This window comes from Bos taurus, chromosome 1, assembly GCF_002263795.3.
Source record: "Bos taurus isolate L1 Dominette 01449 registration number 42190680 breed Hereford chromosome 1, ARS-UCD2.0, whole genome shotgun sequence".
In the NCBI taxonomy this organism is placed as follows: domain Eukaryota; kingdom Metazoa; phylum Chordata; class Mammalia; order Artiodactyla; family Bovidae; genus Bos; species Bos taurus.
Window position 1 is genome coordinate 2,614,100 of NC_037328.1, and position 20,051 is coordinate 2,634,150.

At 44.7% G+C, this 20,051-nt stretch overlaps 1 long non-coding RNA gene across 2 annotated transcripts; it reads left to right on the forward strand.

Annotated features, from left to right (window-relative positions):
- Positions 1-1,858: 1,858 nt before the first annotated feature.
- On the forward strand, positions 1,859-7,106 carry LOC112447133 (uncharacterized). Of its 2 annotated transcripts, none has more exons than XR_009494751.1 (4): positions 1,859-2,520; positions 2,783-2,991; positions 4,991-5,133; positions 6,267-7,106. It is a non-coding gene; the product is annotated as an uncharacterized lncRNA (long non-coding RNA). The 2 variants fall into 2 exon arrangements; XR_003035236.2 differs by having other exon boundaries at positions 1,865-2,520; positions 2,783-2,941.
- Positions 7,107-20,051: the final 12,945 nt, after the last annotated feature.

Sequence of the window (20,051 nt, forward strand, 5' to 3'; positions counted from 1 at the left end):
GAGAAATCTTAACACTGAGATGGGCTATTTTCCAAACATTTCCTGAGTGGCAGGGAGTGTTCTGTCCCCCTGGGACACATTTTCCAAGAAAACTTCCAAAGTTTTCTTCTTCCCAAGAGTTTTAGTCCACATGAGTTTTCCTCTGTCCCTTTTTATCCTGCCATCGAGGCCGGGCTCCCCCATCATAGTGGGTATGGCACACCATTCCTTCCTGGGGTTAACGGCCCATGGTGGTGCTCTGGAGATGGCAATTTGTAATGTAAAGAGCCTGAATTGTTTGTTTAACAGTCAAGTGACAAATTATTTAATTAGCACATATGCCATTTGTCTCCACAGCTGTGATCATCGGTACTAATTGCAAAGCAGTCTTAATTTATTGTAGATATATTGCTCCATGATGCTAATGTGGTCATTACCAATGGCCATTATGCCCTGTATCATGTTTGGAAATGAGAGCGATTCCGCCACATGGGGAAAACCACACTTCTCGTTCTGGCCAATACAGGCAGCCATTCCTGCCTCCAGCCCCTGAAGGATTCAAAAGAGCAGCGCTCCTTTGGAAATCTTTCCAGCTGCACTTCTGAGGATCAGAGCTTGGACCAGGGGAGCCTGTACCTGCTTCCACCTGCCCACCGGCAGACAAAGTACAACGTGGACCCAGGCCATGGCCAGCCAAGAGATCTGCCTTCCCTGTCCTGCCCACCCACCACTTGCAGAGGAGAGCTCCTCCTTCCCGCTATCTTTAATCAGATATGTGTCACAGTCCCGCAAAGGGGAGCCTCAGAGCAGAGTGCTCATCTCAGGGCAAATCCTGGAAGCAGCCTATTAACAGACACCAGGAACTTCCCTGGTGATCCAGTGGTTAAGACTCCAAGCATCCAATACAGAGGACACTGGTTCAATCCTAGGTCACACATACTACACACCACAGCCGAATAAATAAATAAGAAACAAACAAACACCAGTAACCAAAATAGCAATCTAATACCTGGGCAAACAGGAGCTGTAGCCACGATTGCTGCTGCAGGTGGCAGACTTGACAGGGGTAGGGGCAGGGCAGGTGAAGAGGATGCATATTCTCAACTGGGGAAGAAGTGGCTTTATCCCCAAATCTCCCATTAAGTGTGGGATCTGCCTCTGGGAAGTTCGGTTTAAAAACGTGGTCCCAATAAAATGATGCCCAAATCCACTTGAGGAGATGCCGTGGAGAGCAGGAAGTAAGGACAACCTCTCTCTGTCCAGCAGCCCTGGTGTTGTCTCCTAGTTTAAGCTGGAAGTTAGAGGAGAGTCTTTTTGCACAGCTGGGGCATGGGAACCACATGTTCACCAGCCAGGCTAATTAGCCATCTTTCTGGAAAGCAGCTACCCATCTATTTTCTCATTATCCTCTTAACACTCTGGGTTGCAGGCCGAGGAGGCTGCCTCCCTGACAGGTGAGGGGGCGGGGGTGGGGAGTAGGAGGGAGTGGCCAGCTCCGGGGCCCCAGAGGGGAAGGGATAGGGTTGCCAGACAAAATACAGGACATCCAGCTAAATGTGGGTTTCTGACAAACCTCACACCACTTTTTAGTATCCATTCTTTACCTGCAGTCCAGATTCAACTGGGCATCCTTCTTTATTTGCTCCGCCTGGCATTCCTGGATGAGAAGGGGACGGAGGAGAGGACAAAGGACATGCCTTTCTTCCTAAATTCTCTGTTTGGGGTAGGGGACCCCGCCTGCCTCCAGCCACAAACCCCACAGGAGAAACCTCGAAGCTGAGGTCCTCCTGAGAGACCGCTGTAGACACCTGGCAGTTGAGCTGGCAACCCGGAAGCATTTCCCAGGGCCCTTTGAGACTCCCGGAAATGCTTCCTTGTGAAGCCTGCGCCTCTCCCCTTCTGCCGCCATGTCAGGGTCGGCGGGCAGGAGCCTGCTTTCCTGGGCGTATTTCCCCAGTCACTATCTCAGATAAAAGGCTTTATTAAATCAGGCAAACGTCAATCCCACTGCTCAGGAATAAGTTAACCAGACGACAGGGGTGGGCAGATAAAAGTCCCCTGGTGGTTAGCATCAGCATAAAGAGGCCCAGGGAGGGTGCAGGCGGTGGGGCCACTAGCCAGGCCCTGGCCCTACTTTGCAGGTGACCACTGGTCAGAGCTCCGTCAGCTGTGCCTGGCCCCTAGACGGCAAATTAAAAACAGCAAATGTAGCTCTATTCTTTTTTTTTTTTCCTCCCTACCCCTCCAACCCACACTTCCCACCCCCTCTTTTGCCCCTTTTTTCCTTTCTTTTTTCTTTTTTGTCAATGCGGAATACAAGGCCACTGCCAAAAACATATCCCACACAATCAAACATCAGATGGTGACTCCTTTCCCACAGCTTGTGTGAGTGAAAACAGTGAAATTATACCCATGTTTTAGCGGCGAATCCCCTGGTGTTCTAGTGGAGACCGGCCCCGCTCTGGCTCTTGTTCGCTGCTTTTTGTTCCTGCCTTCGCAGTGTTTTTAGCGCTGGACACCATTCAGCCTGCATTCAGCATTGTATGTCACTTCACATATGGTTCATCCGCTCCAAATGTGTGCATGTACCCAGAAAATGCAGCTTTTCATTATGTATTCTCTATGTAACAGAAAAGATTAAGATATAAGCCTGGTGAATGCGGCAGGAATTAGTTGGACAGATGAATAAGGGAAAAATGAATCTAGAATGATGGTGGATTTGGTCTAATGATTGTGGGAGGGCGGTAAGAACTTGCTGGTAGGTTTCAGCCCTTTTAATCCCAGGCTGTGTGTATTTTGGCAGGAGAAATGCTTCCTCAGAACTCCATCTCGAAGGGTACAGTAAGAGGCACAGGCGTGCGCACACACAGACACAAACCACTTTAACCTGAGCGGATGAACAGGTTCCATGAGGAGACCAGGCCCTCGGTCCTAAAAGTCTTTCTGCGAAGTACAGGATTCGGTATTTCAACATTCAGCTTTAAAAACAAATTAAAGGGGGAGGCCTTCTTGGTAATGATGACACTTTTACTTTTGTTTCCATTTTATTTGTTTAGACTGAAAGAAAGGATTCGGGCCCAGAAAGGCCAACTCTCTAAAATGGATTTGATTTTGAACAGTCAACAAAAGCAAAAAATGTTCTTAGGTGCTATTTACATCCGCACCCAAATTAGAAAAAGGGGTGAGGGAGAAAAAGACTTTAGTCATTTAAAGTGCATAAACTTGGTGTCTTTGGAGACTAACACTAGTCAGTTAGAAGCCTTGGTTGACACAGTAGAGTTTTCCATCAGCATTTGCTAAAAAGATGCTTGTGTTTTGTATCATTGTTTTCTGGCTTAATAGGAAGCCAGGAGGGAGAAAATTGAGATTTAGGCTTACTTATCTCCTACCATGGTTTCCAGAGAAAGATTTTTTTTTTTGCTCCAGCCAATTTTGATTGAAAATCAAGATTTGCATCACAATAGAGATATTTCAAAAGTGTAAATACAAAAGGCTACAACTTCAGAGACCTCTTGGTCACATGTGTTGGCCTCTGGCGCGTCTCATAAAGTCACTGGGAAGGGGCTGTTTTCTGAGTCCACCCAGAGAAGACTCTGCTTGCTGAAAAATGCACACACAGGCTCTTCTGGAAACTCATATGTAACTATTTCATGTGGGGGAGAGGAGCATAGCAACACTTCAGCTTTTGAGGACCCCCTATTTATGGAATTTAATTCACAGATATTTTTGGTGGGTGGAAAGAGAGCACTGTAGGCCCTTTGATTAATTCACACAAGAAATAAGCCTTCTAGAGTTTAACAAAATCAGACAAAAGCTATTTTTTTGTGTTGTCATACAATGTCTATGTTTTGGTATTCCTTGCGTCATTGTGGGCCAGATATTTGAGAAATTCCTTTATTTGGGTGAAAAAATATACACACGGCCAAACCACATTTAACGAAGGAGAAGTAGCATCTTTTAATTTAAATGACTTTTCATTAAAATTGACTTCATTTTTCCCCATGATGTGATCAGCATTTAGTGATTTAGCTATCTGGTTTATATTACTCTCATAGAAATGTTAACAGTTTCAGAGTTTCTTTCCCTAACTAAAAATGCCAGATTTTCCCAGTTTTTTTTCCCCTTTCCTATCATATTTTCACACGCATGTGACAACTATCATCAAAGCAAAAAAAGAAAAAAATTACTTGAGGCTGCAAGTTCTGTTTTTCCTTGCCTAGCCCAGGATTTGGACACAGTGAAAAACAAAACACATGGCATCAATTAAAAATATCATTCAACTTTTGTACCATTTTTAGATAAGTTGGTGTCTTTTAGTAATGCCTTAGGGGAAAAAAATGCTGATGTGTGTCCTGTTTTCTTATTTTATGTAAAACTTGACCTACTGGAGCTATTTTCCTCCTGGGCATTTGTTTGGAAAGTAACGACCTTGCATGGATCCAGCAGGACAAACAGGACTAAAACCTCGTTCCTGCATCTTGGTTTAGTTGTTTATTTTCATACAATTCCTGTTATATCCTTTCTTTCTGGTCCCTAAAAAGACACCCAGGGAAGCTTCAAACCTTTCCTTCAGCTTAGATAACCTGGTATCCTTTTCCACAACACTTTTTCTTTTTTTTTCCACAATGGGAAGTGTTTCCATATGAAACAGTTTACTTTTTCTGTTAATAATAAGCACGCAGTCTCTTTTTTAATCTCAGAAAATTTTATTGCGTTTTAGAATCTCCACACACATGCTGGGGTTGCCGTAAACAATCCGGGAAAACTGCTGTTGGCAGAAAACTTAGATCATAATTTGCCTGACAGAACAAAACGCCTTCTGGCTTTGTCCTCGTGTATGTTGGGGGGTTATTATCAGTGTCGTGGCTTTCTGTGCTAAATACAGGGCTGGACCGTGGAAAATCAAAAAACAAACTGGCATTCGCAAGGGCAATAACTTCTCTCGAACATGGGAGGAATCTACCAGTCGCCTATTATTCCGGATTTACTTCTGCTTCTCTACGTCTTCCAGGGTAACAGATGAAGATGGGTCACCCACCTTCAGCCTTGCAGTGTAAGAAAGCAACAGAAGACTTCTCTCCAGGAATTAGAAAAGGAAACCTGTTTGCTTTTCAAGTCTCCAGTCCCTCCCATAGAGACAAAAGGGAAATTAGAGTGAGTTACCTCTGTGGAATTGCCAAAGTGAAAAACGGGGTTGCTTTATCCAGGCTCTTCAGAGCTCTTTAAGGCTTGAAGGTCTGGATTGAAGTCCGTATAATACTTTCATTCACTAAGTCAAGATTAATAGCGCTGGTGTTGTGTCCTTGGGGGAGAACCTATTTCCAGAAGGCATTTGGAAATAGAGATTGTCTTGCTTTGAATCATTTCCTCCGGAGCACACATCAGAAAAATGGATTTTATTTCCCCAGAACAAATTTTTTTGGCACCTGATTTAAATTCACTAAATTGTTTCCCCCATAGAACCACGTTTCCCCACCTCTCATCTTTGTCTCAGATACCGCTGTTTTTTACTGTCTCTCCTGTCCTCAGTATAACACTTTCAAAAACAGTTACTGAGTAATATTTTGCCCTCCCTTCTAAGTCACTTTATTTTGTATGTGTGTGTTTCCTGAACTGAAGAATTTCATCTCTTTTTTTTTTAATTGGAGTATAGGTGATCTACAATGTTGTGTTAGTTTCTGCTGTACAGCAAAGCGAATCAGTTGTATGTATACATATATCCACTCTTTTTAGACTCTTTTCCCATCTAGGCCATTACAGAGTACTGAGCAGAGTTCCCTGTGCTATATAGTAGGTCCTTATTAGCTATCTATTTTATACTTAGCAGCAGCAGCATGTATATGTCAATCCCAATCTACCAGTTTCTCTCTCCCTCCCTTCCCCCTTGGTAACCATAAGTTTGTTTTCTACACCTGTGACTTGATTTCTGCTTTGTAACTAAGTTTGTTCATTTATTTTATAAGGATAAATAAGTTTCTTTCTGTGTTTTTTTTTTTGTTGTTGTTGTTTTTTTAGATTTCAAATATAAGCAATACTGTATGATCTTTGTCTTTCCCTGTCTGTTAAAGTCACCATATTTTTAAGCTTCAAGCTCATCCTTCTATGATACCCCCAAGGTTTCCATTACAATATCTGAGATAGCCATATTTTGGACCAGAAATAAAATCTAAGTTTCTTTTCAAACATGTTTTAAAATAAAATTGGAGGGGAATCACTTGGAAATAAAACCAATTTGATGTAAGTTCTCAGCACAAATGAGATTTCATTTGCTTTCTGCTTTGCCCTAGAGAACAGAATGAAAGAAGAAAAGTGAAAACAGAACCCAAACAGTTGCTGAGTGAAGAAGGCAGGAAGGCGAAGAAGAAATTGGCTTTGAAATTTAAGTTCTGACCCTTACACTGCTGCAGATATCCCAAGCCTGACAGCTTCTCCGAGACTCTTACAGGAACCTCCCAAGTAAAATGTCAGAAATTTGTTTTCCTTTTGCTGACTTTCACTTTTTCTCTGCATCTGCATGTGGTTCAGTGTTAGTGGTTCCTGTTTGCACACTGGGAAGATTTTACTTTGAAAAAACCAAAACCCAAAGAGACCTCCATTCACCTCATCTGGAGCCACAGGGTGGGCCGTGCAGGTTTCAGCACCGGCTGTGCACTGGGACGTAAATCTTGAGGAAACAGCCTAATCCCTCACAAGCCCCCACTGCAAATTCTGTCCCTGGCATTGTTTCCTAACCAGCTCTTGTGAGTACCATATTGATCCTAAAAACTGGCAGCTTCTCAGCTTACAAGTGTTCCCTTTATGGAGTACGGAGAGCCAAGCCACGGAGCAGGTATTACATCTTAAGGCAAAGACAAGGATCAAGTGGACCTCTTGGACGGACGTTTCCTGGTGTGTGTGCTCATTATTGTCTGTTGGTTTAGTGTGTCTGTCGGCTGTTTTACTGGCGTCTGATTAATCCTCCTGGTCACCAGGGGTAAAGCCAGAGTTTCATCTGATCTAGGAACAAAACTTCTCCTCTCTTGGAAAGAAGGTGGTCTGTCCAGGTCAGGGTATGGGTCATTGGAAGGGCAGCCTTAGGGAGCCTGCTGTTTTCACAGCAACCACTTGTTATGATTAGTTTCATATATTAAAAAAAAAGAAAAAGCTAACATGCAGTGAATTGACACTTTTGTGGGTCCCTTGGTCTGGACGGTGCAATTGTTCTGGAAAACAATGTCAGCATTTTCGTTTGAAAGTGGAGAGTACAACCCCATTTCAAGCAGCAAAAATCACTGCTTGAAAAAGGAAGGTTTCCTTTCCTTCAGTGTCTAGAACTCTAGTCTCCCGCTCCGTACTAAATCCAAATATATGAAATGAAAATGCAGGAATGAAGGAGGGTTAAATCGAGCAAGACGGCAGCAGCACACACTGCCCCAGCCAGCTCCCCAGCAGGGCTGACATATCATTTGTAGAATTGCAATTGGGAGCAGATTCCTTGAGTCTTGGGAAAGATTTCCCTTGGGTTCTGATAGAGAAGTCTAGACACCCTGCAACGTCCCTTCTATTCTGGTCCCTTTTCGAGTGAAAAAAAGTGAAGTCGTTCAGTTGTGTCCGACTCTGCGACCCCATGAACTATAGTCTACCAGGCTCCTCCATGCATGGAATTTTCCAGGCAAGAGTACTAGAGTCGGTTGCCATTTCCTTCTCCAGGGGATCGTCCCAACCCAGGGATCAAACCTGGGTCTCCCACATAGCAGGCAGACACTTTACTGTCTGAGCCACCAGGGAAACCCTCCCTTTGCAATGGAGACAGCAATTCATAGCTGGGTACATATCAGCCTGGAAAAACACCACCATATTTAACAGAATTGCTCACAGCCAAGTGTGATCTTGTGACTAAGTTCCAGCTAAGGCTGAAGGTAGAAATGGTGTACAACTTCCAGAAAGAGTCCTTAAAGGAAGGGAAATTCCCTTCTTTGCTCTCCTTTATTTCCTGCTGACTGGAATGCAGATGAAATGGCTGAATGCCTCACACTCTATGAATTTGTGATAAGGAGGCAAAGCAGCCCCCCATGACCAAGAAAACAGAGACATCCCACCACCTCTGGACACATGAGAGAGAGGTAATCTCAGGTCTTTTTCAAGCCACTTTAATTTGGAGGCCTTGGTTTCACACAGATGAACTTATAATTTCTAACAAATGCAGGCACGCAGGGAATTCTCTGTTCTGCCAAGTCCAGATCAAAGTTTGATAACGTGCGTTTCAATCTGAATCTCTGGACTCAACTGGAAAGGCAAAATGAAAAGATAAATGGGTTCCAAGGGAATCCAGCCCCAGGTGACAAGTTGTCTGGGTCAGAAAGCTCTTGTGAGCAAAAGCTGCTCCTTGTTCTGTTGTTGTTCAGTCGCTAAGTCGTGTCGGACTCTTTGTGACCCCATGGACTGTAGCCCACCAGGTCCCTCTGCCTATGGGATTTACCAGGCAAGAATATAGCAGTGGGTTGCTGTTTCTTTTCTTCCCAGCCCAGAGATTGATACTTGGCAGGCGAATTCTTTACCACTGAGCCACCTGGGAAGCTCAGAGTTGTCCCTACAGGAAGCCAAATCACCCAGGAACACTGGTCTCTCAGGTGGATAGTTGTATAGATAAAGAAAATTGATTCTCAATTGTTTTTTTATTTTCTGCTATTTTTGTAGCTTTGTGCTACTTCTTTATCTGGTTACACCAACCCTAGAGATACTAATAAGGGAGATGCTTCAAACACCTTTGGACAAAAATAAGTAATAAATAACAAAGGGGAGAGGTCTCCAAAGGTAAATGCCAAATGGTGAATATTTTCAACTTCACTAATTTTCTTTTGTGAAATGGAAAGGACATGCATTCAAGAGTTTTGCTTCCAATGTCATGTTTTCTACCACAATAAAAACAAGGCTTTCACTGGTGAAAAGAACATGTATAAACCACTGAATCAATGAGCACACCTACATGCAACAACAATGGACTTCTACGTACAAAAGAATGAAGCTGGACCCCACCTCACACCATACATAACACTCAATTCAAAATGGATTTATCAACCTAAATATGAGATAAAATAGAGAACTCTTAGAAGAAAATACAGGGGTAAATCCTTGTGGCCTCGGATTAGACAATGACTTCTTAAACATGACACCAAAAGCACAAACAACAGAAGGAAAAAATAGACATGTTGGACTACATCAAAATTTAAAACTTTTGTGTGACATATGTTGCCTTCAAGAAAGTGAAGAGACAGCCTCCAGATTGGGAGAGAATATTTGCAAATCATTTGTCTGAGAAGGGAAGTATCCAGAAGGCATAAAGAACTCTTCAGTTCAGTTCAGTCGCTTAGTCGTATCTGACTCTTTGCGACCCCATGGACTGCAGCACACCAGGCCTCCCTGTCCATCACCAATTCCCAGAGTTTATCCAAACTCACGTCCATCGAGTTGATGATGTCATCCAACCATCTCATCCTCTGTTGTCCCCTTCTCCTCCCACCCTCAATCTTTCCCAGCATCAGGGTCTTTTCAAATGAGTCAGTTCTTCACATCAGGCAGCCAAAGCATTGGAGTTTCAGCTTCAGCATCAGTCCTTCCAATGAATATCAAGACTGATTTCCTTTAGGATGGATTGGTTGGATCTCCTTGCAATCCAAGGGACTCTCAAGAGTCTTCCCCAACACCACAGCTCAAAAGTCATCCATTCTTTGGCGCTCAGCTTTCTTTATAGTTCAACTCTCATATCCATACATGACTACTGGAAAATCCATAGCCTTGACTAGACGGACCTTTGTTGGCAAAATAATGTCTCTGCTTTTGAATATGCTGTCTAGGTTGGCCTTAGGAGTAAGCATCTTTTAATTTCATGGCTGCAATCACCATCTGCAGTGATTTTGGAGCCCAGAAGAATAAAGTCAGCCACTGTTTCCCCATTTATTTGCCATGAAGTGATGGGACCGGATGCCATGATCTTAGTTTTCTGAATGCTGAGCTTTAAGCCACCTTTTTCACTCTCCTCTTTCATCAAGAGGCTCTTTAGTTCTTCACTTTCTGCCATAAGGGTGGTGCCATCTGCATATCTGAAGTTATTGATATTTCTCTCAGCAATCTTGATTTCAGCTTGTGCTTCATCCAGCCCAGCGTTTCTCACGATGTACTATGCATATAGTTAAATAAGCAGGGTGACAATATACAGCCTTGACATACTCCTTTTCCTATTTGGAACCAGTCTGTTGTTCCATGTCCAGTTCTAACTGTTGCTTCCTGACCTGCATATAGGTTTCTCAAGAGGCAGGTCAGGTGGTCTGGTATTCCCATATGTTGAAGAATTTTCCACAGTTTGTTGTGATCCACACAGTCAAAGACTTTGGCGTAGTCAATTAAGCAGAAGTAGATGTTTTTCTGGAACTCTCTTGCTTTTTTGATGATCCAGCGGATGTTGGCAATTTGATCTCTGGTTCCTCTGCCTTTTCTAAAACCAGCTTGAACATCTGGGAGTTCACGCTTCATGTATTGCTGAAGCCTGGCTTGGAGAATTTTGAGCTTTACTTTACTAGCGTGTGAGATGAGTAGTGCAGTAGTTCGAGGATTTATAACTCAATAATAAGAAGACAATCCAATTAAAAGTGGACAAAGGATTTGAATAGATATTGCTTCAGAGAACATGTACAAATGGCCAATAAGCACACAAAAGGATGCTTATTATTATTATCCATGAAGGAAACGCAAATCAAAACCACAGTGAGGTACTGCCTTGCACCTACTAGAACCGTTTAGAATAAAAAAGATATCTAAATACAAGTGTTCGTGAGTATTTGGAGGAACTGGAACCTTTCTACACTGCAGGTGAGAATGTGAAATGATGAAGTTGCTTTGGAAAGAAGTTTGACAGTTCCTCAAAAGCTTCAAAACAATGGTCTCTATGATCCAATAACTCCACTCCTTGGTATATACCTAAAAGAAATGAAAATTTACATCCAAACAAAACATATCTATGAATGTTCCTGGCAACATTGTTCATATTAGCTAAAAAGTGCAAACAACCCAAATATCCATCAACTAAAGAATGGATAAATAAAAGTAACATATACAATACATACAGAAGAATATTATTCAGCAATAAAAAAGAATACGGTACGGATACATACTGCAACATGGGAGAACCTTGAAAGCGGGAGCCGAGTTAGGCATTACTGACACATTATGCTAAGTATAAGAATGGGACAGGAAGTGGTGACTCACTCCAGTGTTCTTGCTTGGAAAATTCCATGGACAGAGTAGACTGGTGGGCCACAGAGTCAGACATGACTGAGCACACGCACATCAAGTGTAAGAAGCTAGTCACAACAGACAACACATTGTATGATTCCATTTATATGAGATGTCCAGAACAGGCAAAGCTATAAAAAAGAAAATAGATTAGTGCTTGCCAGGTGTTAGTGGGAAAGAGGAATGGGAAGTGACTGCCATGGGATTTCTTTAGGGGGAATGATGCAAATATTCTAAACTTAGTTTGAAGCGGCAAGCAGAGACATTACTTAGCCAACAAAGGTCTGTCTAGTCAAAGCTATGGTTTCTCCAGTAGTCATGTATGGATGTGAGAGTTGGAGCATAAAGAAGGCTGAGCACCAAAGAACTGATGCTTTCGAACTGTGGTGTTGGAGAAGACACTTGAAAGTCCCTTGAACTGCAAGGAGATCAAGCCAATCAATCTTAAAGGAAATCAACCCTGAATATTCATTGGAAGGGTTGATGCTGAAGCTGAAGCTGAAGCTCCAATACTTTGGCCACCGAATGTGAAGAGCTGACTCTCTGATGAGTAATCCTTTACCCTGATGCTGGTAAAGGATTGAAGGCAGGAGGAGAAGTGGGCAATAGAGGATGAGATGGTTGGATAGCATCACCAACTCAATGGATGTGATTTGAGCAAAGTCCTGGAGATAGTGAAGGACAGGGAAGCCTAACGTGCTGCAGGTCATAGGGTCACAAAGAGTTGGACATGACTGAGCAGCTGAGCAAGTTTGAAGTGATGGTTATCCAACTCTGCCAATATACTAAAACCATTGACTTGTCTACTTTAAATGCAGGAATTTTATGGTGTGCAAATTAAACATCTCAATAAAGATGTTTTTCATTTGACATTTAGCTGACATGTGATATTTATTTGTGAGTTTTCATTACCAAAATATTTTCAGTGTTATGTTACTTCCTTTTAATTCAATGATCAAAACATTTACAAAATAAATTAATAGAATACTTTTGGGAAAAAGCATGAAGATGTTTTTTTAAAAGGGAAGTGGGGTCGACCCAGCAACCAAAATGAAATGGGCCCAAGAGCAAAGAGCCTGGACCCAACCATCTGGGTTTTTTCTCCCAGGACTCTTGATGCTAACTGCCTCATCTCCCACCTGTGGGCCCAAAAGCCTTTCCCCCTTCTGTGTTTGGTGCCTAAGCCTCCCTGCCTGGACTTGACTTCCCTGAGCTAGTGTCCTGTTCATTCTGTCAGCCCCTGTCTGTCCTCTGGCCAGCCCCTCTCTCACTGTGCCTAACCTGGCACACTGTGTCTACATCGCATCCGCATAGTGAGAGTTGTCACGTGCTCTATTATGATCTCAATTTGACAGACATGGAAAATGAGGTCATAGAGATGACCAGGTTCACATGGGGAGTAAATGGAGAAGGAGGAGTCGAATCTAACTCAAGAGACAACCAGGTACCACTTGGCATCAGCTGGCACTTCTTGACAGAGTGTTGGTGGAGGCCAACATCATGATGCCTAGTTCTTATCTTCTGGGGCAAAGTCCCACCGCCTCAGAAGGACTGGGCTATTTGAGCCCTTCCCCTCTGGGATCTCCTTGGACCCTTTTTTCTCATTTTCCCACTCTTCCCCCTAAAGATTGTGTTGCTTCCCACAGCCAGTGCCTGTGGCCTCCTGTGGCTACTGGAGGCCCACTTTGCTCAAAACTGTAGTGCTGAAGTGTCTGGGAATTGCCATTCCCCCAAGGTGGCTCTTGGGCTTCCCTGCTGGCTCAGATAGTAAAGAAACTGCCTGCAGTGCAGGAGACCTGGGTTCGATCCCTGGGTCAGGAAGCTCCTTAGAGAATCCACTCCAGTATTCTTGCCTGGAAAATTCCATGGACAGAGGAGCCTGGTGGGCTGCAGTCCATAGGGTTGCAAAAGAGTTGGACATGACTGAACGATTGACACTTTGGCTTTTATCCTCTCACTGATGATGTGTAATTAAGCAAGGCCCAGCTTCCCTGCCTCCACTGGGGACAACTCTGAGGTGTAACTGACACCCTGCAGCCCCCTATAAGATCAGGTGGAAGCAGCCACTGAACAGTCTTGCGTGAGATCATATCCTTGCTTGGTTTCCTCTCCTGCCTTGTCCTGCTTTCTCGCCTCCTTACCCATTTCCCTTGGGAGCTTATCCTTGATAGACTACTGGCCCGTGAGCCTTTGTTTCTGGTCTCCTGGGAAGGCTAGCTTGGGGCAGACACAGTTGAAGCCCTGAGCACAGCCCCGAGCCCATCGCATGCACGCATTAGGCAGCCCTGACACTGGCTCTGCTGTCCTAGTGACCAGAGCTTCTGAAGGCAGCCTCCTCGTCTCCCACTTGACCCTCAGTTTTAGCACTAATTCTTTTCTGACTTATTGGAAAAGATCCTGATGCTGGGAAAGATTGAGGGCAGGAGAAGAAGGGGGCAAAAGAGGGTGAGATGGCTGGATGGCATCATCGACTCAATGGACATGATTTTGAGCAAACTCCTAGAGACAGTGAAGGACAGGGAAGCCTGGTGTGCTGCAGTCCATGGGGTTGCAAAGAATTGGACACGACTGAGTGACTGAAGAACAACTTTGTTTTTTAAACTTTATTTTCAGTTTTTTTTTTAAGTGTAATTAGAAACTTTCAATACAGAAATAATCCCAGCAAACCATTCAAAAGCTTTGTTATTGGACAAAAATTTCACATCAGGCCCACAAGGACGCTGGTCCAGCCCTGAGTCCCCCACCCCCACCACCCATTCATGCATGTAACACTCCATGGGACAGGCAGGCTGCCATCCCCAAATCACCCCACCACCCAGGTCTCAGCCAGAAGCCACAGTGGTTTCTAGCTTGGGCTGGAAACTTCCAGAACTCTCTCCTCTGATTGCTTGAATTTACAAGCATTGCCACCCCTGTGTCATCTGAATGCTCAGGACCAAGCTGCGGCCCACCCAGGAGCTCCGCACTCTCCACATCCTCCACGGAGCCCATGATGGCCAGGTCAGTCCTGAGGATGGGGACTGAGTGGGGACTCCCAGCACCCAGCCAGGCAAGGCTGCCTGCTGCCGCCCCCTCCAGCACTGCCTTCCCGGAGGTCCCCACCTCAAGCACCAATTCTTGAATTGGTGAAAGAGGTGGAGAGAGCAGAAAACTAGAGATCAGGGATCAGTCTTGGGCCCTAACCCTGTCTGCTTCTCTTCAGAGCTACCATCTAGCAGTGCTACCATCTAGCAGTGCTCACATCTGGCCTTGAAGGTGCCACCTGCCATTACAAAAGATTTTTAAGTTTTGCGAAAAGTTACATTCAGACCTCTAAGAAGCCAGCTTCCAATGCTTTCCCTGCCCCACCCCCTAAAAATAAAAATAACGTATTTATTGAGAGTTTAATGTGTAAGTATAAAAAACCTTTTGTAATAAAATAAAAATATCAAATATTTATAATAGTCCTTGTCACACACTAAGGTCTTTTCAAAGTACTTGAAACATATTAGTTCATCGAATCTTCTCAATAAACCCATGAAGCCAGTGCTGTCAACATGGTCAGTCTTATTTTCACAGGTGAACAGATGAGGTCAGAGATGCTGAGGAACTTGTCCAAATTCACCCAGGCAGAAAGAGTGGAGCCGGGGTTTGAACTTGATTAGTGCAGCCTGGAGTCTCTACTCTCAACTGTGAAGCTCTCCCACCTCCTTATAATGTAGCAGAGGGGGTGGTCTCATGAGCAGGCCAAGAGAGCAGTCCTAGCCTTACTCCTGTGGGTCTGCTAAGTGCAGAAGTCGGTGGTCTGAAAGGTCGCCCCTCCCCTGTGTGTGCACACGTACACACTCACTCATGTAGGTTTCTTCCAGGGCCCAGAGTTACTCCTCTCTGGTTAAGCGTCTCCATCTCTGAGAGAGTTGCTGTTCCTCAAACCCACACAGAACAACTACTTCCTGCTGTTGCCCACCCCCAGACATACTCATTTCGTTGCATTGTTCAGCAATTCTCCAACAAAGCTCTGATCCAGCCTTTTCTAGATAGACAGCCTCTGCTCTACTGAGGACGGAAAGGATGATGTGGGCATTTTCATGTCTCATAGCACCTTGAATACCCCTCCAAGTGAGGAGCTTGGAAAGTCTTTGGAAGATGCATGGATGAAGGAGAAGGAAAAGAGCCACTAAGTGGTTTCCAAACTGTGTTCTGAGGAATTCGGGTGGTCCCTAAGGGTACTGCAAGGCTCAGCCCTGGCGGATCGAGAGAAGGGCAATGCCAAGTTGCTGGGAGAGGTGGGGTGCCTTTCTTGTAACCTTCTCCTGCCTCTAGGGTCCTCACTCACCCTCTTCCCACTTCAACCAGAGAAGCTCTGTCTCCATGTTTTGCATGTCTTTAAGTAATCTGCTGCTCAAACAGTATGTGAAACCCCATTTCCAAGGAGAAGTTAGAAGACTCCTCTCCCTGTAGCAGGTGACCTGACTTGGCCACAGACATCCTACCTTATATCCTACCCTCTGATGACCTCTGATAGTCATGGCTCCCTCGGAGGGTCTGTCTCTATTACACTCTCCTAACCAGATGCTGAAAACTAAGATCATGGCATATGGGCATCACTTCATGGCAAATAGGTGGGGAAACAGTGGAAACAGTGACAGACATTATTTTTTTGGGCTCCAAAATCACTGCAGATGGTGACTTCAGCCATGAAATTAAAAGACACTTGCTCCTTGGAAGAAAAGCTATCATCAACCTAGACGGCATATTAAAAGCAGAGATGTTCCTTTGCCAACAAAGGTCTGTCTAGTCAAAGCTATGGTTTTTCCAGTGGTCATGTATGGGTGTGAGAGTTGGACTATAAAGAAAGTTGAGCACCAAAGAATTGATGCTTTTGAACTGTGGTGTTGGAGAAGAGTCTTGAGAGTCCGTTGGCCTGAAAGGAGATCCAGCCAGTCCATCCTAAAGGAAATCAGTCCTAAATATTCATTGGAAGAACTGATGATGAAGCTGAAACTCCAACAGTTTGGCCACCTGATGTGAAGAACTGACTCATTGGTAAAGACCCTGATGCTGGGAGAGATTTAAGGCAGGAGAAGAAGGGGACGACTGAGGATGAGATTGTTGGATGGCATATTGACTCAATGGACATGAGTTTGAGTAAACTCTGGGACATAGTGAAAGACAGGGAAGCTTGGTGTGCTGTAGTCCGTGGGTTCCAGAGTTGGACACGACTGAGAGACTGAACTGAGCTGACTGAATCAGATGTTGAGCCAGATGGCAATTAACCATCGGTGAGTGTGGCTGCTTTTAAGTCATCCAGGTAAGGTAGCCTGTCACTGTGTCATTTTCCGGCATCCCTCACACTAGCCTGGCTCCCAGGCAAGAATGTGAAACCTGAGCCGGCAGTCTTAGAGTGGGCTTGGTGACACCTTTGGTGGGAGATCCTTAGGAGGCATTAGACCAGCACCCTTCCCTGGGCTCTTTGTTACTGGGAACCAAGTGTGGTCCCCAGGCAGCAGAGCAGCAGCATCTGGGGACTTGTTCTAGAAGCAAAATCTCGGACCCGCCCAAGTCCTGTGGAAATGGACAGGAAATTTCCAGTCCTGCTTCATAGCCCTGCCAGTCATTCCCCTGCTCGCTGGCTTTGGAGGACCTCTGCTCTGGGTAACTGAGTCACCAGCACCCTTTCAGCTCTTATCCACTGTGAGTCAGTAACCCAGTGGGTCCTGTGTCTTGGAGCTGACAGGGATTCAGGCGAGGCCCCCTGTGAACACATTCAGGCACAAACTGTGGTTTCAGGAACTTGTGTAGATCGAAGGAAGGTGTTCAAAAACCGGAACCCATGTGTTTCCCATCCCAGAAAAACCCACAGAGCCTTCTTGTATGTAGGTGCTTCAAGAGAGGAAACATCACACAGGTTTCCTTTTAGTTCTATGAAAAAGTTAGTAATCCTGGGAACATTGAAAAGCCGTGTGATGTCTTGGGATCTAAAACCAGCCAAACAGGATGGGATTAAGAGTCACTGGGCTTTGGAAAATGTCCCACTTTCCAGGTATCAGTAGGAAGTCCTAATTGTGTGATTCTTGGACAAGTTTACTTCTTCCTTTCTAAAGTAAATCATTTGTTTTCACTGGATGATCAGTTCAGTTCAGTTCAGTCGCTCAGTCATATCCAACTCTTTGTGACTCCATGGACTGCAGGACACCAGGCCTCCCAGTCCATCACCAACTCCCAGAGCTTGCTCAAACTCATGTCTGAGTCGATGATGCCTTCCAACCATCTCATCCTCTGTTGTCCCCTTCTCCTCCTACCTTCAATCTTTCCAAGCATCAAGGTCTTTTCTAAGGAGTCAGCTCTTCGCATCAGATGGTCAAACTATTGGAGTTTCAGCTTCAGCATCAATCCTTCCAATGAATATTCAGGACTGATTTCCTTTAGGATGGACTGATTGGATCTCCTTGCAGTCCAAGGGACTCTCAAGAGTCTTCTCCAGCACCACAGTTCAAAAGCATCAAGTCTTCAGCGCTCAGTTTACTTTATGGTCCCACTGGCTGATGGAGACACTGAAATATTGTGTGAAGCTGGTCATGTACTTCAGGCTTTGGAAAATGGTGAGTGTGGAATAACTAATTACAATAAAAGCTTGCTCTGGGCTTCCCTGGAGGCTCAGTGGTAAAGAGCCCACCTGCCAAGGCAGGAGACATGGGTTTAATCCCTGCCCAGGGAAGACCCCACATGCCATGGAGCAACTAAACCCATGCACCATAACTACTGAGCCTGTGCTCTAGAGCCAGGAGCTGCAACTGCTGAGCCCACGTGCTGTAACTACTGAAGCTCGTGCACCCTAGAGCCTGTGCTTCACAACTGGAGAGTAGCCCTCAGTCCCTGCAACTAGAGAAAAGCCCGTGTGGCAACGAAGACACAGAAGGGCCCCCAAAATAAATAACTCACTAAATAAATAAATTAATCAATTTTTTTTTAAAAAGGTTGCTCCATACTGAATGTCTCAGAACCTGAAAATTCGTCAAGCCTATGGCTTTCTAGCCTCTGTGATGCTCTCAGCATCAAGAGTATGCCACACCTTTGATTCTCTGTGGCTAGTTTTCAAAACACAAAGCAAGGCTTCCAAGATGCTCTATTTGGCTATTGTTTTCCTTTTGTGGTGTCTGCTTACAAATGCTGTAATTTTTATTTTTTATTTTTTTGATGGATGTGCACTCCTTCCTAAAGACTGCAGTAAGATCCCCACCTTTCCACCTGCATGTCATTCCTGCAAAAACATATTAGTATGTGTGCATGATAGAAGGCAATCACTTTCAGAAAGACATCCAACCCTAAGCTTTGAATCACGTTATTTTTCACACACCAACAAAGAACAAATGCATTTCTCAATGATGAAACCCATCTGTGAGGTGCCTTTCAAAGCAGGCAGTTTTGCAGCTAGTCCTTGGATCAAATTCTTCAATCATCTTGAAACAGTAGTTGCCCCTGGCCCGCTGCACGCTTGCTTGTGCAATACGATAGCATTGTGTGCTTTGCTTTTTAAGTTTAACACGTTTTCCATTCATTCCAACTGGTACCAAAGTGATTCTGAAACACTGAAGGTGGCAATAAACAGTGGTAACAACCCCTTAGGAAGTATTGTCACCAATCAACTTGAAGATTCCAGTGGCCGCTGAGCTGGAATTGGGTTTCCCTGCCTGAAACCACTAGACCTTCCTCCTGGGAAGCATTCTCTGGACACACAGATAGCACTGCATGGAATCTGTCCTAGGCTCGGGACTCCATAGCCATAATGGCAGGAGACCAGGCGAGTCTTTGAAGCCATCTGTTATGGATTGAATTACATACCTCCAAAAAATTCCGAAGTCTAACCCCCAGCACCCGGGAACGTGATCTTACTTGGAAATAGGGTCTCTGTAGATGATCAAGTTAAGATGAGATTCAGCGTGACTGGTGTCCTTATAAAAAGGGGAAATTTGGGTGCTGGACAAACAGGCACACAGAGAGATATCATCTGAAGATGAAGGCAGAGACCAAGGTGATGCTCCTACAAGCCATGGGACACCAAAGGCAGCTAGCAAACTACCTGAAGCTAGAGGAGAGGCTGGGGACAATGAGTACCTCACAGGCTCGGAAGGAACCAGCCCTGCCGACACCTTGATCTTGGACTTCCAGCCTCCAGAACTGTGAGAGAATACGTTTCTGCTGTTTAGGCTACCCAGTGTGTGGTGCTTTGTTACAGCAACTCTGGGGAATTAATACACACATCCATTCAAGTCTACAGATGAACCTCTGAGTCCTGAGGGTCCCATAGAAATAAGCAGTTAGGGAAAAACTGAGCCTTCTTAGAACATGAATTGCAGTCAACTATCTTTCCATTATTGTACCATCATCTCACTGCCAAAGGAAATAACCTAAGCCTTGCCTTGAGAGATCGATCATTGTAGCATCACTCCCCAAGGCTTCTTTTTAAATTAAAGTCTCTTTCTCTAGCACCAAAGTGCTGAGAACATGAAGGTGACCAAGATTCAGCCCCTCAGCCAGGAGATTTCTCTGCGGCAGAGCCTTGTTTAGCTTTGATGTCCTGGTGGTTCAATCGGTAAAGAATCTGCCTGTAATGCAGGAGACCCAGTTTCAATCCCTGAGTTGAGAAGATCCCCTGGAGAAGGGAATGGCAATCCACTCCAGTATTCTTGCCTGGAGAATTCCATGGACAGAGGGGCCTGGCAGGCTACAATCCATGGGGTTGCAAAGAGTCAGACACAACTGAGAACTAAATTCATTCATTCCGGAAGGTTTGATGAACCAAATTGGGCAGAAGTATGGAAGGA